General features: G+C 43.2%; 1 pseudogene; it reads right to left on the bottom strand.

Moving 5' to 3' along the window:
- Nucleotides 1–12,510: 12,510 nt before the first annotated feature.
- LOC112623658 lies at nt 12,511–12,757 on the bottom strand (annotated as a pseudogene).
- Nucleotides 12,758–13,120: the final 363 nt, after the last annotated feature.

Raw genomic sequence — 13,120 nt, 5'->3', positions numbered from 1 at the left:
TCTGTGAAGAAAGTCATTGGTAGCTTAATGGGGATGACATTGAATCTAGAAATTACCTTGGGCAGTATGGCCATTTTCACGATATTGATTCTTCCTATCCATGAGCATGGAATGTTCTTCCATTTGTTTGTGTCCTCTTTTATTTCCTTGAGCAGTGGTTTGTAGTTCTCCTTGAAGAGGTCTTTCACATCCCTTGTAAGTTGGATTCCTAGGTATTTTATTCTCTTTGAAGCAATTGTGAATGGGAGTTCACTCATCATTTGGCTCTCTGTTTGTCTGTTATTGGTGTAGAGGAATGCTTGTGATTTTTGCACATTGATTTGTATCCTGAGACTTTGCTGAAGTTGCTTATCAGCTTAAGGAGAATTTGGGCTGAGACAATGGGGTTTTCTAAATATACAATCATGTCATCTGCAAACAGGGACAATTTGACTTCCTCTTTTCCTAATTGAATACCCTTTCTTTCTCCTGCCTGATTGCCCTGGGCCAGAACTTCCAACACTATGTTGAATAGGAGTGGTGAGAGAGGGCATCCCTGTCTTGTGCCAGTTTTCAAAGGGAATGCTCCCAGTTTTTGCCCATTCAGTATGGTATTGGCTGTAGGTTTGTCATAAATAGCACTTACTATTTTGAGATATATTCCATCAATACCGAATTTATTGAGAGTTTTTAGCATGAAGGGCTGTTGAATTTTGTCAAAGGCCTTTTGTGCATTTATTGAGATAATCATTTGGTTTTCGTCTTTGGTTCTGTTTATATGCTGGATTACATTTATTGATTTGTATATGTTGAACCAGCCTTGCATCCCAGGGATGAAGCAGACTTGATCATGGTGGATACACTTTTTGATGGATTTGGGGATTTGGTCTGCCAGTATTTCACTGAGGATTTTTGTATCGATGTTTATCAGGGATATTGGTCTAAAATTCTCTTTTTTTGTTGTGTCTCTGTCAGGTTTTGGTATCAGGATGATGTTGGCCTCATAAAATGGGTTAGGGAGGATTCCCTCTTTTTCTATTGATTGGAGTAGTTTCAGAAGTAATGGTACCAGCACCTCTGGTATCTCTGGTAGAATTCGGCTGTGAATCCATCTGGTCCTGGGCTTTTTTTGGTTGGTAGGCTATTATTGCCTCAATTTCAGAACCTGCTATTGGTCTATTCAGGGATTCAACTTCTTCCTGGTTTCGTCTTGGCAGAGTGTATGTGTTCAGGAAATTATCCATTTCTTCTAGGTTTTCTAGTTTATTTGTGTAGAGGTGTTTATAGTATTCTCTGATGGTAGTTTGTATTTCTGTGGGGTTGGTGGTGATATCCCCTTTATCATTTTTTATTCTGTCTATTTGATTCTTCTCTCTTTTCTTTTTTATTAGTCTTGCTGGCGGTCTATCAATTTTGTTGATGTTTTCAAAAAAACAGCTTCTGGATTCATTGATTTTTTTGAAGGATATTTTGTGCCTCTATCTCCTTCAGTTCTGCTCTGATCTTAGTTATTTCTTGCCTTCTGCTAGCCTTTGAATGTGTTTGCTCTTGCTTCTCTAGTTCTTTTCATTGTGATGTTAGGGTGTCAATTTTAGATCTTTCCTGCTTTCTCTTGTGGGCATTTAGTGCTATAAATTTCCCTCTACACACTGCTTTAAATGTGTCCCAGAGATTCTGGTATGTTGTATCTTTGTTCTCATTGGTTTCAAAGAACATCTTTATTTCTGCCTTCATTTCATTATGTACCCAGTAGTTATTCAGGAGCAGATTGTTCAGTTCCCATGTAGTTGTGTGGTTTTGAGTGAGTTTCTTAATCCTGAGTTCTAGTTTGATTGCACTGTGGTCTGAAACGACTGTTTGTTATAATTTCTGTTCTTTTATATTTGCTGAGGAGTGCTTTACTTCCAACTATGTGGTCATTTTTGGAATAAGTGCAATGTGGTGCTGAGAAGAATGTATATTCTGTTGATTTGGGGTGGAGAGTTCTGTAGATGTCTATTAGGTCTGCTTGGTGCAGAACTGAGTTCAATTTCTGGATATCCTTGTTAACTTTCTGTCTCGTTGATCTGTCTAATGTTGACAGTGGGGTAGTAAAGTCTCCCACTATTATTGTGTGGGCGTCTAAGCCCCTTTGTAAGTCTCTAAGGACTTGCTTTATGAATCTGGGTGCTCCTGTATTGGGTGCATATATATTTAGGATAGTTAGCTCTTCTTGTTGAATTGATCCCTTTACCATTATGTAATGGACTTCTTTGCCTCTTTTGATCTTTGTTGGTTTGAAGTCTGTTTTATCAGAGACTAGGATTGCAACCCCTGCCTTTTTTTTGCTTTCCATTTGCTTGGTAGAGCATCCTCCATCCCTTTATTTTGAGCCTGTGTGTGTCTCTGCGCGTGAGATGGGTCTCCTGAATACAGCACACCAATGGGTCTTGACTCTTTATTCAATTTGCCAGTCTGTGTCTTTTAATTGAAGCATTTAGCCCATTTACATTTAAGATTAATATTGTTATGTGTGAATTTGATCCTGTCGTTATGATGTTAGCTGGCTATTTTGCTCTTTAGCTGATACAGTTTCTTCCTAGCATCGACGGTCTTTACATTTTGGCATGTTTTTGCAGTGGCTGGTACCGGTTGTTCCTTTCCATGTTTAGTGCTTCCTTCAGGAGCTCTTGTAGGGCAGGCCTGGTGGTGACAAAATCTCTCAGCATTTGTTTGTCCGTAAAGGATTTTATTTCTCCTTCACTTATGAAACTTACTTTGGCTGGATATGAAATTCTGGGTTGAAAATTCTTTTCTTTAAGTATGTTGAATATTGGTCCCCACTCTTTTCTGGCTTATAGAGTTTCTGCTGAGAGATCCACTGTTAGTCTGATGGGCTTCCCTTTATGGGTAACCTGACCTTTATCTCTGGCTGCCTTTAACATTTTTTCCTTCATTTCAACTTTGGTGAATCTGACAATTACGTGGCTTGGAGTTGTTCTTCTCGAGGAGTATCTTTGTGGCCTTCTCTATATTTCCCGAATTTGAATGTTGGCCTGCCTCACTAGGTTGGGGAAGTTCTCCTGGATAATATGCTGAAGAGTGTTTTCCAACTTGGTTCCATTCTCCCCATCACTTTCAGGTACACCAATCAGACGTAGATTTGGTCTTTTCACATAGTCCCATATTTCTTGGAGGCTTTGTTCATTTCTTTTTACTCTTTTTTCTCTAAACTTCTCTTCTCGCTTCATTTCATTCATTTGATCTTCAATCACTGATACCCTTTCTTCCAGTTGATGGAATCAGTTACTGCAGCTTGTGCATTTGTCATGTAGATCTCATGCCACAGTTTTCAGCTCTATCAGGTCATTTAAGGACTTCTCTATGCTAGTTATTCTAGTTAGCCATTCGTCTAATCTGTTTTCAAGGTTTTTAGCTTCTTTGTGATGGGTTTGAACTTCCTCCTTTAGCTCGGAGAAGTTTGATCATCTGAAACCTTCTCTCAACTCGTCAAAGTCATTCTCCTTCTGTTGCTGGCAAGGAGCTGCGTTTCTTTGGAGGGGGAGAGGCGCTCTGATTTTTAGAATTTTCAGCTTTTCTGCTCTGTGTTTTCCCCATCTTTGTGGTTTTACCTACGTTTGGTCTTTGATGATGGTGACATACAGATGGGGTTTTGGTGTGGATGTCCTTTCTGTTTGTTAGTTTTCCTTCCAACAGTCAGGACCCTTAGCTGCAGGTCTGTTGGAGTTTTTGCTGGAGGTCCACTCCAGCCCCTGTTTGCCTGGGTATCAGCAGTGGAGGCTGCAGAAGAGTGAATATTGCTGAACAGCAAATGTTGCCACCTGATTGTTTCTCTGGAAGCTTTGTCTCAGAGGGGTACCTGGCCATGTGAGGTGTCAGTCTGCCCCTACTGGGGTGTGCCTCTCAGTTAGCCTAGTTGGGGGCAAGGGACCCACCTGAGGAGGCAGTCTGTCCGTTCTCAGATCTCAAACTCCATGCTGGGAGAACCACTACTCTCTTCAAAGCTGTCAGACAGGGACATTTAAATCTGCAGAGATTTCTACTGCCTTTTGTTTGGCTATGCCCTGTCCCCAGAGGTGGAGTCTACAGAGGCAGGCAGGCCTCCTTGAGCTGCGGTGGGCTCCCCCCAGTTCGAGCTTTCCAGCCATTTTGTTTACCTACTCAAGTCTCAGCAATGGTGGACGCCCCTTCCCCAGCCTCACTGTTGCCTTGCAGCTAGATCTCAGACTGCTGTGCTAGCAATGAGGGAGGCCCCGAGGGTGTGGGACCCTCCGAGCCAGGTGAAGGATATAATCTCGTGGTGTGCCATTTGCTAAGATCCTTGGAAAAGTGCCGTATTAGGGTGGGAGTGACCTGATTTTCCAGGTGCTGTGTGTCACAGTTTCCCTTGGCTAGGGAAGGGAATTCCCTTACCCCTTGTGCTTCCCAGGTGAGGTGATGCCTTGCTCTGCTTCAGCTCTCGCTCGGTGGGCTGTACCCACTGTCCTGCCCCCACTGTCCGCCATGCCCCAGTGAGAAGAACCTGGTACCTCAGTTGGAAATGCAGAAATTATCCGTCTTCTGTGTCACTCACACTGGGAGCTGTAGCCTGGAGCTGTTCCTATTCGGCCATCTTGGAACCAAGATCTGTTTGATTTTTAAATATTAAACCAACCTTGCATTCTTGGAGAAAACCTGCTTTATCATGATGTATCATTTTGTTTAGAATTATTGTGTCTTATTGATGACATATAGTGATCTTTAATTTTCTTTTCATTTAATGCTTTTGTCAGATTTTGGTATCAAGGTTTTACTGGCCTACTAAAAGAAGATGTGGCCTACTAAAAGAAGAATATTTCTCCTCCCTCTATTTTCTAAAGGATTTTGTCTAAAGCTGGTATTATTACTTTGTTAAATGTTGGATAGAATTCTCCAGTGAATGAATTATTTTTTTCCTTTCTGTCCTTTAAAGATGTTATTCCATTTTATTCTGGCCTGTACTGTTATTAATAATTTTTTTTGATATGGAATCTCACTCTGTCACCCAGGCTGGAGTCCAGTGGCACCATCTCGGTTCACTGCAACCTCTACCTCCCAGGTTCAAGTGATTCTCATGCCTCAGTCTCCCAAGTAGCTGGGATTATAGGCACATGCCACCACATCCAGCTAATTTTTGTATTTTTAGTAGAGACAGGGTTTCACCATTTGGGCCAGGTTGGTCTTGAACTCCTGACCTCAGGTAATCCACCTGTCTTGGCCTCCCAAAATGCTGGGATTACAGGCATTAGCCACCATGCCCAGCATGGCCTCTGCAATTATTAGAAGGTGTTATATGTATTGTTCTTCCCCTGTATAAAATGTGTTGTTTGCATCTGACTAGTCAACCCACTGACGCTGTGAATTTCTGCTGTCCTTAAGCTGTGCACAGATTGGGAAGTGAATGAAAGCAAAAAGCTCCTGCAGATGAGTGAGTCTTACCACAGCAGATCCCTGTCTAATTTCTCGAAGCTTTGGGTTCTTTTTCAGAGCTTTCTCATAGTTGTTTTTATAAATAATGTTTCCCAGATGTCATAATTATTGTTTGGGAGGGTTAGCCCAACCAAAGTACTCTGTCACTATTGTATATTATTTTTAAATATATTCAAAATTTGGAAATTATTTATTGAGAAGCTCAAAATTACCCAAATGCTCAACTCTGAAACCCAACTATACATAAGAGAAAGTAAAGCATAATTTGGGCCTTAATACACAAAGTATATAGAACCTATTTAAATAATCACAAGGTGTTTCCCCTTGATGAATGCTGCTGACAATTCTATTCCTATTGGCAAAGTGATGTAGGACAAAGCAGTCTGGAGCAGGTGGCATGTGCCATGTATTAAGTTGGTGCAAAAGTAATTGCGGTTTTGCCATTACTTTTAATGGCACCAACCTAATAACTCTTAAGCGATGAGCAGTGAGTACCCCACATGTAATTTCTTGGCAAAACTAGCCTACCAGCAGACTGATAGCCTTAATTATGAGACAATACCAATGGGAAAGATTTGTATGGAAGGTGGGCAGTAGAATGATACATAAGACAATGCTCTGTACTGTCCAGAAACACAGCAACTGCAGGCAGTGTAGGATGAAAAGTGCTTTTAAGGATGTTCGATTTCTTTTCTTTTTTTTTTTTTTTTTGAGACAGCGTCTTGCTCTGTCACCCAGGCTGGAGTGCAGTGGCGCGATCTTGGCTCACTGCAAGCTCTGTCTCCCAAGTTGACGCCCTTCTCCTGCTTCAGCCTCCCAAGTAACTGGGCCTACAGGCGCCCGCCACCACACCCAGCTAATTTTTGTATTTTTAGTAGAGACGGGGTTTCACTGTGTTAGCCATGATGGTCTTGATCTCCTGATCTTGTGATCCGCCCACCTCAGCCTCTCAAAGTGCTGGGATTACAGGCATGAGCCACTGTGCCCAGCTAAGGAGGTTCAGTTTCAAGCATGAAACCGGTTGTTACATTGAACAAGAGTGTGAACGAAGGAGGATGAATGATAGAAAAAGAGGGAAGAGAAAGTATATGCCAATGACTTTCATATCCAAATTTCCTCAAGTAACTTCTATTGTTATTCCCCTTTATGAATTAAGGTTGAGGTTTAGAGAGGTCACTGGCTTAAGTGACTCCAGTCTGTTGCACATACCACTAGGGCAATGGTTGTAAATTTTTAGAAGTTCAATGTCAAATTGCCAGATCCTTGGCCTTTGATGGATGACAAAGTTGTCCTTAAAGGCATTCAAGAGACACCAGAGGAAGTGCCATTGTTAAAAAATCTCTGGCTCTGTGCTACCCACACCCACAATCTATTACTCAATCAATCCTCTAGTCAGTTAATTAGAGTTTTAAGTGGGTTAAAAAGCTACTCTCAAAAAATAAAATCCATTCCTGGGAGGCTTATATATCGGTCATGTACATCATTGTATTAATGATTTTACTTACATGAGTTTCCTCCTAATAGCTATCTGAAAAAGAAATGTGTCATCTTTGGGAGGGTGTGGGGAAGAAGAGAAGCAATGTGGAGCCAGGGTCACTTGGCAGAGGACTCTGGGGGAAGCAGGGTGGGGCTTTCGGTACCAGAGAGTATCATGGTTTCTTGCGGGGCAGAAACAAGGAAGATGTCAATTGCCAAGAAGGGGTTAAAGACTGTTTTTCCACTTTTGACTTTTCTAAGGTCATTATTGGTGGCAACTCTCACTACCATGACCACTGCTGAAGATCTTGTATGTGATGCTGCCCTGGGGAAAGAGTTCTTTCTTGAAGCTAGCCTTGCTGGCTTGACTCATGTCAAGAATAGGCATTGTACCTAAAGACAGATGGACCACAGGCTTATCTGAGGGTTCCCCTGCTACTCTATGGTTTCAAACACATGTGGCCCACCTCAGCAGGCACCAGATAACTGATCCTAAGTAAAGAGAACCGCTGAGAGGTGGGGTGCAGTCTCTGGCACACAGGTGCTAGGGAACTAGGTTTTGATTTTAAACACTCTGTGAAATGTGTAGCCAATATGTTCCCTTCTTTGCCTTGGTGCCCAGGAAGCTCAGAACCAAATCTAGAAGCTCAAGAATTACTGGCAGACATTTCTGTGAACTAACTTCACTGTTGTCTTTATCTTACTATTCCACTTTTATCTTCCCCTTGCCCTATCTGTTTGTCTGTTTCAGTTTGATATATTGTGTGCATTTGTATAAAGCCAACTCAAAACCTTTTGGGAGTAAGTTGGGGGAAATAAATAAGGAAGACCTTCTTAAATGGTCTTTTAACAGCCTGAGTATGCATCTCTATCTGATAAGAAGTACTGAAGCTGTTTGGTAGCCTTTGTCAAATGAGTTGTGGAGTAAACCATGAATTTGCTTTTTTTTTTTTTTTTTCTTTTAGAGACGGAGTCTTGCTCTCTTGCCCAGGTTGGAGTGCAATGGCATGATCTTGGCTCACTGCAACCCCTACCTCCCAGATTCAAGCAACTCTCCTACCTCAGCCTCCCAAGCTGGGATTACAGGCACCTGCCACCACACCCGGCTAATTTTTATATTTTTAGAAGAGACAGGGTTTCATCATGTCGGCCAGGCTGGTCTCCAACTCCTGGCCTCAGGTGATCCGCCCGCCTTGGCCTCCCAAAGTGCTGGGATTACAGGCATGAGCCTCCTCGCCTGGCCTACGAGCTTGCTTTTAAGTAGGAAAACAATGTTGACCCAGGGATGTCCTGCCTGCCCCAAAGCCGAGTCTCCTTTGTTTTCTTTGGATTCTTTCCTGTCCAGACCAAATTGCTCTACTAGCCTTTTTATTTTGATTTAATTGTTCAACTAGCTTCTAACTTTGTTAAAGCTAAAATTAGAGAAAATGAGTAATATTGCAGAAAAATCATACTTTGGTTTGCCAAAATAATGAAAGTTTTGTCCTGAAACATGGTTAAAATAAAAAGTAGGCTCACTTGGTTAGGCTACAGAATTCCTATCCCTAACAGCTTAAACAATTTGCACAGACAACTTCCATGAATGGTTTGAGCACAAATCTTTTTTTTTTTTTTTTTTTTTGAGACGGAGTCTCGCTCGTCGTCCAGGCTGGAGTGCAGTGGCATGATCTTCGCTCACTGCAAGCTCTGCCTACCAGGTTCACACCATTCTCCTGCCTCAGGCCTCCCGAGCAGCTGGGACTACAGGCTCCTGCCACCATGCCTGGCTAATTTTTTGTATTTTTAGCAGAGACGGGGTTTCACCGTGTTAGCCAAGATAGTTTCGATCTCCTGACCTCATGATCCGCCCGTCTCGTTTCCCAAAGTGCTGGGATTACAAGCCTGAGCCACCGCGCCTGGCTGAGTACCAATCTCTTAATAATATCCTTACAAAAATTATTTTTTGTGACTTGCCATCAATCAACAAACATTTACTGAGTGTTATCTCTGCTCAAGCACTCAGGGGATTACAAAGATAAGTAATCCTGGCCAGGTGTGGTGGCTCATGCCTGTAATCTCAGTGCTTTGGGAGGCCAAGGCGAGCAGATCACTTGAGGCTAGGAGTTCGAGACCAGCCTGGCCAATGTGGCAAAACCCCGTCTCTACTAAAAATACAAAAATTAGCTGGGTGTGGTGGCAGGTGCCTGGAATCCCAGCTACTCGGGAGAGTAAGGCAGGGGAATTGTTTGAACCTGGAAGGCAGAGGTTACAGTGAGCTGAGATGGCACCATTGCACTCCAGCCTGGGCGACAGAGCAAGACTCTGTCTCAAAAAAAAAAAAAAAAAAGAAAAAGGTAAGTAACCCCAGTTCTTGTGCTCCAAGGGCCTACACTGTGAGGATTGGAAGGTGGATTGAAAGATAAGTAAACGCATATATTGCAAGACAAAATGAGAGGGATACCCGGAAGGCAGATGAACTCCTATGAATGCAGAACAGGAGAGGGTCTGCTTTGGGGGCTGAGAGTGGTGCAGTCTTCTTGGGAGAAGCAGTGTTTGCCAAGGTTGTTATTTTCAAATGGAGAACAGTGAGACAGAACCAAGGCAGCTGTAGAGACCCAATATAGAGGTCCTTGAATTCAGGACAGAGGCACTGGTTCTCGACTTTGCAGTAAGGGGAAGCCACTGCAGGATTAGCTGCTGGAGAGTGGTGTGTTTAATCTGACAGCAATGGCATTTTTATTTAATTTTATTTAGACACCACGTGGTTTCAGATTAGGATTTGAACTAATCATTAAACTCTTTTTTAAAAAAGAAATGAAATGGAAGCCAGGCATAGAGGTTCATACCTGTAATCTCAGCACGTTGGCAGGCTGAAGCGGGGGGATGGCTTGAGCCTAGGTGTTCAAGACCAGCCTAAGCAACACAGGGAGACCTCATCTGCAAAAAATGTTTAAAATTAGCTAGGCATGGTGGCACATGCCTATAGTCTCAGCTATTCAAAAGGCTGAGCTGGGAGGATGGCTTGAACCCAGAGGTTGAGGCTGCAGTGGCAGCTACAGTGAGCTACAATCATGCCACTGCACTCCAGCCTGGGCAAAAGAGCAAGACCTTGTCTCAACAAACAAAACAAAACAAAACAAACAAAACAAAACAAAAAAACCTAAAGGAAAAAAAGAAAAGAAAAGAAAGAATCAAAATAAAAATAAGAAATCAAATGAAAAGTCTAAGTACCAACTTATATTCCTGCAAACTGAAAATGAACCAGTCTATTCTTGGGCCATCACGGCCTTGTTTTGATTCTACAAGGTACATAAATAACTTGAATTATGGAGAGAAGTAACCAGAAGTCAAATAGCACGTTTGGGAGGGCAGTTCCCTTTAGCGGAGCAATGTGACATTTGAACCTCCCTGCTTTCATTTGGACCGCCTGGGTCCACCTCCAAGAAGCGTGCTGACATTTTAATAGTATTGTTACACAACAAGCTTCCTTTTATTTTACTGAATTTTCCCTCAGACTTGCAGCTTTTCTGACACTACCAAATTCCCTGACAGAAATAGCCCTTAAATTAAGTTGCCTCCTTGACGTCTTCAGAGTTTAAAGTTAAGGAAACAATATGTTTCTAGTTCTCTTTCAAGTTCTTATGCTCAAGTCAGAACTTTTGCTCTGGTTATGTTACTGATGCTGCATTTTATGTCTCAAAATGCCTGCCATGGCTTTCCTACAAAGTCAAAAAGAATAATTTCAATGACACATTTCCTTGGCAGACATTTTATTAGTAGAGGTAAAAATAACAGAGGGTGCTGGGGATGATGCCTCACACCTGTAATCCCAGCATTTTGGGAGGCCAAGACAGGCGGATCACTTGAGGTCAGGAGTTCGAAACCAGCCTGGCCAACAAGTGAAACCCCATCTCTACTAAAAATATAAAAATTAGCTGGGCATGGTGGCAGGCACCTGTAATCCCAGCTACTTGGGAGGCTGAGAGAGGAGAATTGCTTGAACCTGGGAGGCAGAGGTTGCAGTGAGCTGAGATCATGCTACTGCACTCACTCCAGCCTAGGCAACACAGTGAGAGACCTGGGAAAGAAAGAAAAGAGAAGAGAAGAGAAGAGAAGAGAAAACACAGGGGTAGAGGGGAGGTAAGAGATAGGAAATAAGGCCAGTGTATTAGTCCATTTTGCATTGCTATAAAGGAATACCTGAGGCTGGGTAATTTATAAAGAAAAGAGGTTTATTTGGTTCATGACTCTGCAGGCTGTACAAGCATGCTGCCAGCATCTGCTCAGCTTCTGGTGAGGCCTCAGGGAGGCTTTTACTCCTGGCAGAGGGTGAAGGGGAAGCAGATGCGTCACATGGTGAGAGAAGAAGCAAGAGAGAGAAGGGTGAGGTCCCAGACTCTTTTTTTTTTTTTTTGAGACAGAGTTGCTCTGGCACCCACGATAGAGTGCAGTGGTGGCCCGATCTCAGCTCACTGAAACCTCTGCCTCCAGGATTCAAATGATTCTCCTGCCTCAGCCTCTCAAGTAGCTGGGATTACAGGCATGCACCACCACGCCCAACTATTTTTTGTATTTTTAGTAGAGATGGGGTTTCACCATGTTGACCAGGCTGGTCTCAAACTCCTGACCTCAGATGATCTGCCCACCTCAGCCTCCCAAAGTGCTGAGATTGTTTTAACAATCAGATCTCCCATAAACTTGTTACCGTGGGGAGGGCATCAAGCCATTCATGAGGGATCCACCCCCATGACCCAAACACCTCTCACTAGGACCACCTTCCACAGTGGGGATCACATTTCAACATGAGATTTGGACAGGAAAAATATCCAAACCATATCAGCCAGGAAGTTTGGTACAAAGAAATGATTAAATATGATCCAAAATACTGTGGTATGATAATATATGTAGCTAAGAGTCTTGGGGTCAAGGACAGGCAAGGCAAGGACTCATTTAAGGAGACAGGAAGCAGATAGATCTGTCTTTAGGTAGGGAAGTGAATATGAAAGACTGGCAAAAAGAGGCAGGAGTTCCTCCTCCCACAGGCTCTTTTGGTACCAGGCCCAATCCTGCTGGGCTACCCCCGTTGGAAGAAGCAGGGAACCATTAGGCTTCTGGCTCCCTACCCCAGGGTTCCCTAAAACCCCAAGATCAGCAGATAGGCCTGGGACAATTCCAGGTGCACTGACCCAGAGCCCATGTCCTGAAAATGGAACATCTCCACCTCTTCCTACTGAGGCCTGAAACTCCTTTAAGCAGTTGATGATAAAAGACACATTCCAGTTAAAGATAAAAGTCAAAAGATTGGCTAGGTAGCACTTTGTGTAAATAAGTTGGTTACTTTATCCTTTCATAGAGCCAAAGGCTACATGGCTGGCGGGGGACTGGAGGCTCCCTCCTTCAAGAGAGGAAGGAGGGTTTGGAAAGTGGAGAGTCTGTGACAGAAGAGGGACCTGGGAGGCACAGCTTTGGGGAGTTGCTGTGTTCACCTTCAGTGGACCGAAGGCAGAAGAAGCTGTGCCCTGGGGCATCGTGGCCCAAGGAAGGCAATGCTGGGTCACATGATCCCTTAAAAATAATCACATAAGTTAACCTATTTGTTATAGGCCAGTAATGTTCGAGATGGAGCCTCTACCGGTCTTCCAATCCCATTCTTCTGATAGCTGACTTTACTTTGGGGTTGTAGGTCCAGGCACCACTGCTACCATTTTCATGCTGGAGCCACAGTGCCACATCACCCCTTCATCTTGGTTTTGCCACAGAAGGAGCAAAATGTTACTTGCAGGCTAATTTCAATTTTCTTCATTTTTCTGAGAAAGGCACCATACTGGGTCCCATATTTACCAATGACTCCTACCTTCTTGATGTATTTAGCCATACCTCTGCCATCCACCTGTTATGGTTTGGCTGTGTCCCCACCCAAATCTCATCTTGAATTGTAACTCCCACAATTCCCACATGTTGTGGGAGGAACGCAGTGGGAGGTGATTTAATTATGGGGGCAGGCCTTTACTGTGCTGTTCTTGCAATAGTGAATGAGTCTCATGAGATTTGATGGTTTTTAAAACAGGCGTTCCTCTGTACAAGCTCTCTTTGCCTGCTGCCATCCATGTAAAATGTGACTTGCTCCTCCTTGCCTTCTACCATGATTGTGAGGCCTCCCCAGCCATGTAGAACTGTGAGTCTGATTAAATTGTAAATTACCCAGTCTTGGATATGTCTTTGTCTGCAACATGAAAAC

Source organism: Theropithecus gelada, chromosome 4 (assembly GCF_003255815.1).
Source record: "Theropithecus gelada isolate Dixy chromosome 4, Tgel_1.0, whole genome shotgun sequence".
NCBI classification, from domain to species: domain Eukaryota; kingdom Metazoa; phylum Chordata; class Mammalia; order Primates; family Cercopithecidae; genus Theropithecus; species Theropithecus gelada.
The sequence above is the reverse complement of the archived record's forward strand: the minus strand, read 5'-3'. Positions and strand labels throughout refer to the sequence as shown.